The sequence below is a fragment of the Dasypus novemcinctus genome, chromosome 4 (assembly GCF_030445035.2).
Source record: "Dasypus novemcinctus isolate mDasNov1 chromosome 4, mDasNov1.1.hap2, whole genome shotgun sequence".
Taxonomy (NCBI): Eukaryota; Metazoa; Chordata; class Mammalia; order Cingulata; family Dasypodidae; genus Dasypus; species Dasypus novemcinctus.
The window spans coordinates 156,502,936-156,510,300 of NC_080676.1; the positions used below are offsets into that span (position 1 = coordinate 156,502,936).

A 7,365-nucleotide genomic window follows, 5' to 3' on the forward strand; every position below is an offset into this window, starting at 1 on the left:
ACAAGGTCAACTGTAGACTATGAAGTTCTCTAGGCTTTGCCTCCCTCCACAAGGTCAGCTGTAGACTATCAGGTGAACGGCTCTGTCTCTCTCCCTGGGGCTCCAGCTTCAGCATCAAACTCCAACATCAAAACTCCAACATTAAAAGCCCCCAACGCTGTCCTTTGCCTTGCCTTTTATCTGCGAGTCCCCACCCTGCCCTACTGGCACAAGAGGTTTACATGATTAATTAATCAAGCAAACCTATGAATCCAATATAATCTTATATGCCCAGAGGAAAAGATCAGTTTACAAACATAATCCAATATTTCCTTTTGGAATTCATCAATAATATCAAACTGCTATACATACTGTTGTATAAATTGCTTTTTCATTTAACTATATACTATAGACAATTTCCATATCACTGTATACAGTAAATTTATTTCATTCTTTTAAACACCAAGTTATTCCACACCTCACTTCACCAGTCCCTTACAGATGAAAGTAATATAATATTAATTCAAAATATATGCACTTTTTCTTTTTAATAGATATTGTCAAATTTGTCCCCAAAATATTATACCAACATCACCAATACTGAGTACTATGAACCTATTAGATTAGATCTAATAGGGGGAACGCTATTTCACTGTTTTCATTTGTATTAATGTGATTATTAGAGAGGGTAAGCAACTCTTCTGCTTATGTGCAGTTTATACTTGTATTATATGGATTGCTCTTCCAACGGATTTAAAATCTATTTTAAATTGGATTGTTAAATGTTTTCTTATTGATTTGCATTTAGGAACTTTTTGTATTAACTTTTTTCTATATATAGTGAACATATTCCTAAACTTGATGTGTTGTTTTTTTTTTAACTTGACTTACATTGCTTTCAGTTATATGGAAGGATTTTTGTTTCAAAGTTATCAAACATGTCATTCTAAACCATTATGACTTCTGGGCTTTACATTATTTCTGAAAATATCCTGCCTACCATATAATGAAAATATTTTCCTGTATTTTTCTAGTTGCTTTATGGGTCTATAGTGTTTAAATCTATAATCATATCAAATTTACTTTCGTATGGGATATGAGTTACGGATGTAACTTTAGTTTTTAATTTTTTAACTTCTTAAATCTTAACTTCATTACATAGGCCACAGTCTAATAGATTCTAGACTAATAGTGAATTTTCACAGTGTAAAATAATGAAGGAACTAGCATTTAAAGGATGAACTCGGTCCAGGTTTAGAGGGTTAGGAAAGGTTCCCAGAGGATACGGTATCTAAGCCTCAACATCAATAATGACAGAAGTTATCCAGGAAAAAAGAGAATAGGGAGATGTCGTGGGCTGGCAGAGCAACAAGGCAGTAAGCAAGAGAGTGACTGTTGAGCCAAAAGACCTGAAAAATGTTCAAATGTTTCTGGAAAATGGTGGGACCTAGTAAGCACTATCAAGGCTCCTATATTCTTTCTCAAAAGCGATGAGCCACCTTAGAAAGGCTTTGAGCAAAGGAGGGTGAGGGCCACTAAGCCAGAGACATGTAATAGCCATTGGGTATCTAAGCCTGTTCCACATTTCCCAGCCCTTGCAGGGAGGCGGTGTCACGTGACTAGTTCTGGCCAATCAAAGGGCCATTTCCGTGATGAAGGGTTTAATGGCTGGGCTTGACCCCCCAGCGCTCTGTCTTCCTGCCGCAGCAAGCTGGAAGCCACGTGCGGAGATGGTGGCTTCCCAAGATGGAAGCAGCCTGGACTACACAGAGGACCGCTGCCCTGAAGACTCACCCAGCCCACACTGGAATTTTCATGAACAAGAAGAAAATCTTTCTTGCGTAACCTGCTGGGATTTCAAGGTTTATTTATTGTTAGTGTTAACCTGACTAGTGGAGTTTCCAACATGCTCCCAAGGACTGGGCATTGCTGAGGCTCCATAATGCCATTGAGAAGCCTGGACTTCTACGGCTGAAAATACTCCTTCCTTCTTTTGAGAGAAGACTAGTAAAAACTCATGTCACTGCTTTATCTTCTCAGGGGTTTAAGAATTAATTCATAGATGAACGCTTTGCTCTACAAGCCAGGTGCGCTCTCCCTGCTTACAAAACTGTAAGTAACCTGCACCTTTTCCTCTCTCTTTCTTTTCCTTCTCTCTCTTATTTGTCTTTTTGTTCTTCCAGCTCTCTTTCCTTACCTTTCTTGAGCAGTGAGATGATCCTGTCTGATACCTATGGCCATGAACAATGCCTTCACTTCCGGCCCTTCTGCACGTCCCTGGGGGAGAACAGGCTCCTTAGCACAGCTGTTCCTAGAGACAGAGAGACACGAGTTCAAATCCTGCCTAGTGAGTTATTCTTTGAAAGAACTTTGACAAGTTCCTTAACTTCTCTGAGACTTAGTCTTCTCCCCTGCAAAATGAGGATAATAAAGCTCACTTTAGGGTCTTATGAAGAGTATAGGAAATAATAAAGTTCCTAGCACAGTGCCTGGCACAGAGTATGGATTTCCTAAAAGTCTATTTATTTTATTCTTTTTTATTTTCTTTTTCCTTCTTGTCCTTACCTCTGAGGGAGAAATCTATTCCTCTTGGTTCTCTCTGATTTAATTCCACATCTATTTATCTATGGCTTTTGGTGGGCAAAACCCTAGAGTAGAGTATTTGGCAGATTCAAAAGACAGTACAACCTTTCTGGGTAAGCAAGGCACACTCAAGGAAAAAAGTTAGCAAGATCATTAATTAAATATGTAAATGCCAAAGTGTTTCATAGAAGTCATTTGGGCTTCTAGGATTTAGGCTAAAAATTCAGAAAGGGGTAGGTGGGAAGATTCTTAAACTGCTCTCATCATCCCAAGGGTCAGGTGTCCCCATTGCTGAGTCAGTAACCCCTTCTGGTCTGTGAAAGTCGTCGTTTGACAGTTGTCCCAACAATGACAGAGATGTAGAGGGATTTTCTAACAGGCTCATTCTACTCAAAGCAGATCGAGCCATCCATACCTACCTGGCAGGGGAGATAGCATGATCACTAGGGTGGTTTTCCCAGGCTGATCTATTGCTCTCCAGACATGCTGATCCCTGTGACTTCCCCAAATGGGGGGAACTGCATAATCTGTGGTAGTGGGGGACTGTTTTTGCACTCTCCCTTAAAAAACTAAAACAAAAGCAGATGCATCCATACTTTCTATTAGTGAGGGAAGGTGTAACAAATACACCTTTATTGAATAAATTCGTGAGAGCCTGTTCTCTATAAGGTACAAGGGTGACTACTACAGAAGATGCACTTGACATTGAAGGCTGGGACTGTGTCTCATGCAACCTTGTGAAGACAGAACTCAACACCACCAGGCACACAAGGGTATTGGCAGAATGTTTTAAGAGATCCCTAAGCCTCTGTAAGCAGTGCACACAACACACTTAAACTTCTAAACGTGCCAGGGTTAGCGGCTCCTTCAACTTGCCGAACTGCTCACGAGAGTGTGACCTATAGGTTTTGCTTTCTTTTTTTTTCTTTTTTTTTTTTCTTTTCCAGAATCCAACAAACCTCTGGCCACCATCCCCAAAGGAACACATGAATCTTCATGGGACCCTATCACCTTAAATATGCAAAAATAAGCTAAATCACTTATCAAAATACTATATCCACTTGCCTGTGGTTCCAATATCAACCACCTGCAGACAAAAGGCCTTGATAGAAACAGAAGAATGTCAAGAGTGACCAGATCAGGGCAGCGGACTTGGCCCAGTGGTTAGGGCGTCCGCCTATCACATGGGAGGTCCGCAGTTCAAACCCCAGGCCTCCTTGACCCATGTGGAGCTGGCCATGCGCAGTGCTGATGTGCGCAAGGAGTGCCCTGCCACACAGGGGTGTCCCCCGCTTAGAAAATCCCCACACGCAAGGAGTGTGCCCCGTAAGGAGAGCCGCCCAGCGCAAAAGAAAGTGCAGCCTGCCCAGGAATGGTGCCGCACACACACGGAGAGCTGATGCAACAAGATGACACAACAAAAAGAAACACAGGGGAAGCAGACTTGGCCCAGTAGTTAGGGCATCCGTCTACCACATGGGAGGTCTGCGGTTCAAACCCCAGGCCTCCTTGACCTGTGTGCAGTTGGCCACGCACAGTGCTGATGCGCACAAGGAGTGCCCTGCCTCGCAGAGGTGTCGCCGCGCAGGGTGGCCTCACGCACAAGGAGCGCACCCCGTAAGGAGAGCCACCCAGTGTGAAAGAAAGTGCAGCCTGCCCAGGAATGGTGCCGCACACACGGAGAGCTGACACAGCAAGATGAAGCAACAAAAAGAAACACAGATTCCCGTGCCACTGACAACAACAGAAGCAAACAAAAGAACATGCAGTAAATAGACACAGAGAAGAAACCACGGGGGGGCGGGGGTGGTGGAGAAGGAGAGAGAAATAAATAAATTAAATAAATAAAAATAAAAAAAGAAACATAGATTCCCGTGCCACTGACAACAACAGAAGTGGGCAAAGAAGATGCAGCAAACAGATGCAGAGAACACACAACTGGGGTGGGGCGGGGGGAAGGGGAGATAAATAAATAAATAAATAAATAAATCATTTTAAAAAAAAAAAGAGTGACCAGATCAAGAGTTTGGTGTCCACTTCTCTCCAACCCCTCAGGTGCACGATAATTGAAGGGACTAGGAAGCTGCTTGCTCTTCAGATTTAAGGTAAGCAGGAGCCCACCATATGACACGGCTGCCCAAGACAACTGAGGGTTCTGAACACGGAGTAACAGAAGTACAATGCTGTTAACAAAACAGATACAACGGCTCGCACGGTTCTCTGCATAGGGGCCCCACATTATCAGAAATGGGGAGCTCCTGCAGGAAGGTGGCAGAGTGGTGACGAGTGTTCTTCCTGAGTGTCGGGAAGCAGTGAGGACATTGGGACAGGAAACAATAAGACAGCACCAACCACAGCGTCATCCTAAAACTTGGAAGAACCAGAGAATGCGGAGAGTTGGGTTTTTCTGGATAGTTTCCAAAGGTGGGGCTGAGAACAGCAGATGAAGGTCACGGGGAGACAAATTTTCATCTAAATAAGAGGGAGGACGTCCAAACAATTAAAACTGTCCAAAAATGGAACAGACCCACGAGGTGGCAAGCTGTTGTCCTCAAACGAAGGCCTCTTTCCACTTTCTCAGCTGCGTGGACTTTTAGGAGAGCACGAGATTCTTCAGGCTTCAAGTCTTGTAGACAGTTTTTCCCACATGGGCAGAGAGGTTAGGCTGGGTGTCCTCAGATGACTGTAGATAAGCTAGCCAAAATTTCTTGCTTCCGCAGATAATATTTTCTCCTGTGGTGAAGATTAAGAAAGTCCCAGGTCAGATTTTAAATGGGCAGGCTAATTGCTTTGTCACCATTTCCATTCCCTTCCCAAACCGACATGTGCCATGCTCGATGGCATTTGCGCGCTTCCTCTCCCCTCACCCCGCACTCCAAAGTCACACCCGCGCCCTTGCTAAAAGCTGTTGACTCTGAACCTCATCATTTATAATGCAAGAAGCAAATCACCGATTCTGTTCTGATTAGTCATCATAATGCTTCTCTCTTATATGTACTTAATCCCTGTGGTTTCTCCGTGAACAGAAAGCTTTCTTTTCCTGGGAGAACCTAAATAGCTCTCTCAACAGACACCAGCTGGGCAAACAGTGCCGAGAATTTCGGCATGATGTGATGAGAGCAACCACACCCGGAGCGCCGGCCAAGGGCCCGCTCAGTACAGCAGCCAAATGACAAATGGCTGCGGAGAGGCTCCTTTTGATCTAATGATATTATGCTTCCATTTCTTAAGAGAAGTCTCCACCCAGTTTTGTGGTTAGTTACAAAGCTTGAAAATGATAAATGTGCTTTATAATCCGTGAGTGTTATCCTCCCTGTACCGGACAGAACCGGAGCAGCGATGCAGCCAGCCGAGCGTAATAACAAGGCGGCCAAGCCACGGGCCATAATGAAATGCCTCCCCGTGGTGCTGCCGCTTCCCGCCGTGCCTCCTCGTGTGGTGCTCATCTCTGTGCACGAATAACGCCTTCCACATCTATATCCAGAAGGAAGCCAAGGCGGTTTACAATTTCAAACAGGAAAAACAAAGAAGTCAGCTTTCAAGAAAGTGGCCATGGTGGCTGCTGGGGGTAGGGAGTGGGAGGAAGAGATGAGATGTGGGGGCATTTTCGGGACTTGGAGTTGTCCTGGGTGATGCTGCAAGGACAGTTACTGGACATTGTATGTCCTCCCATGGCCCACTGGGTGGACTGTGGGAGAGTGTGGGCTATGGTGTGGACCACTGACCATGAGGTGCAGCAGTGCTCAGAGATGTATTCACCAAGTGCAATGAATGTCTCATGATGACTGAGGAAGTTGTTGTTATGGGGGGAGGAGTGGGGTGAGGGGGGTGGGGAGTATATGGGGACCTCATATTTTTTAATGTAACATTAAAAAAATAAAAAATATATTTATCCGACCTCTGTCTTAAAAAGAATTCCCAGACCAGCAACAAGCTTGCTTGGCCACTCAACATTATTTAATTGTTGGAGGCAGGATGAGATGGGATTAAAAGAAAAAAATGAATGAATACACGTATGACTTCCGTAAAATTACAGCCTGTTGAGTAAACAAGTTGAAACCTTCCCTTAGTAACGTTCCAGTGTGTGCCTTGGTGTGGGTATGAGAAGTACCACAGCCTCCTGGATTCTAGGAGAACAAGAGCTGACCAGGCATATTTTGCTAACTATAAGAGTTTTTTGGAGCTGGAGCAGGGACAAATATTTCTAGCTCAACATGCCAGGGGATACCAGAGCTGACACTACAGAACCAGGGTCTTTAATGCCAGTGCCACCTGAGGTTTGACCCTGGGGACAGTCAGCCTGCTTGGGAATTCACAATAGACTCAGGGCCCCTTAGGGGTTTGGACTCCTTGGCTCCTTGCCCTATGGAAGGAAGTTTTAAGTCCCATCCTCAGTGTTCATTTCCTTTGTTTCCAAATGCTGGTCCTCACTGAGTAGAGTCTTTCATTCCAAATTCCAAATAACCAACTTACACACACCCTTTTATTTGTTTTATTTTTTGTTTTATTTGCATTCTGTCTTTAGATAACCTGGAGCATGTTCAGAGGGAGATAAGCAACATTCTGGAAAAGCTGCACTGCTCCCCTGGGTTTTGACAAGAGAACCTTGGCCACATAGTAAAGTTGGGTCTACTGGGCCCATGGATCAATGTTGACCATTGACCAGAAGGGCTTTTGAATTCAGAACTTGGTGAAATCAGCCGAACTATTAAGCCCTTGCTAGGAACTGGAAGGGACACTGTAAAAAATTCACTCTCCTAGGAGTTGACTTAGGCATTAATTACAGCCACATCTAGGAATTAT

General features: G+C 44.1%; 1 pseudogene; it reads left to right on the plus strand.

The window, feature by feature from the left end:
* Positions 1–2,973: 2,973 nt before the first annotated feature.
* On the plus strand, positions 2,974–3,126 carry LOC111759430 (U1 spliceosomal RNA; annotated as a pseudogene).
* The last annotated feature ends 4,239 nt before the right edge of the window (positions 3,127–7,365 follow it).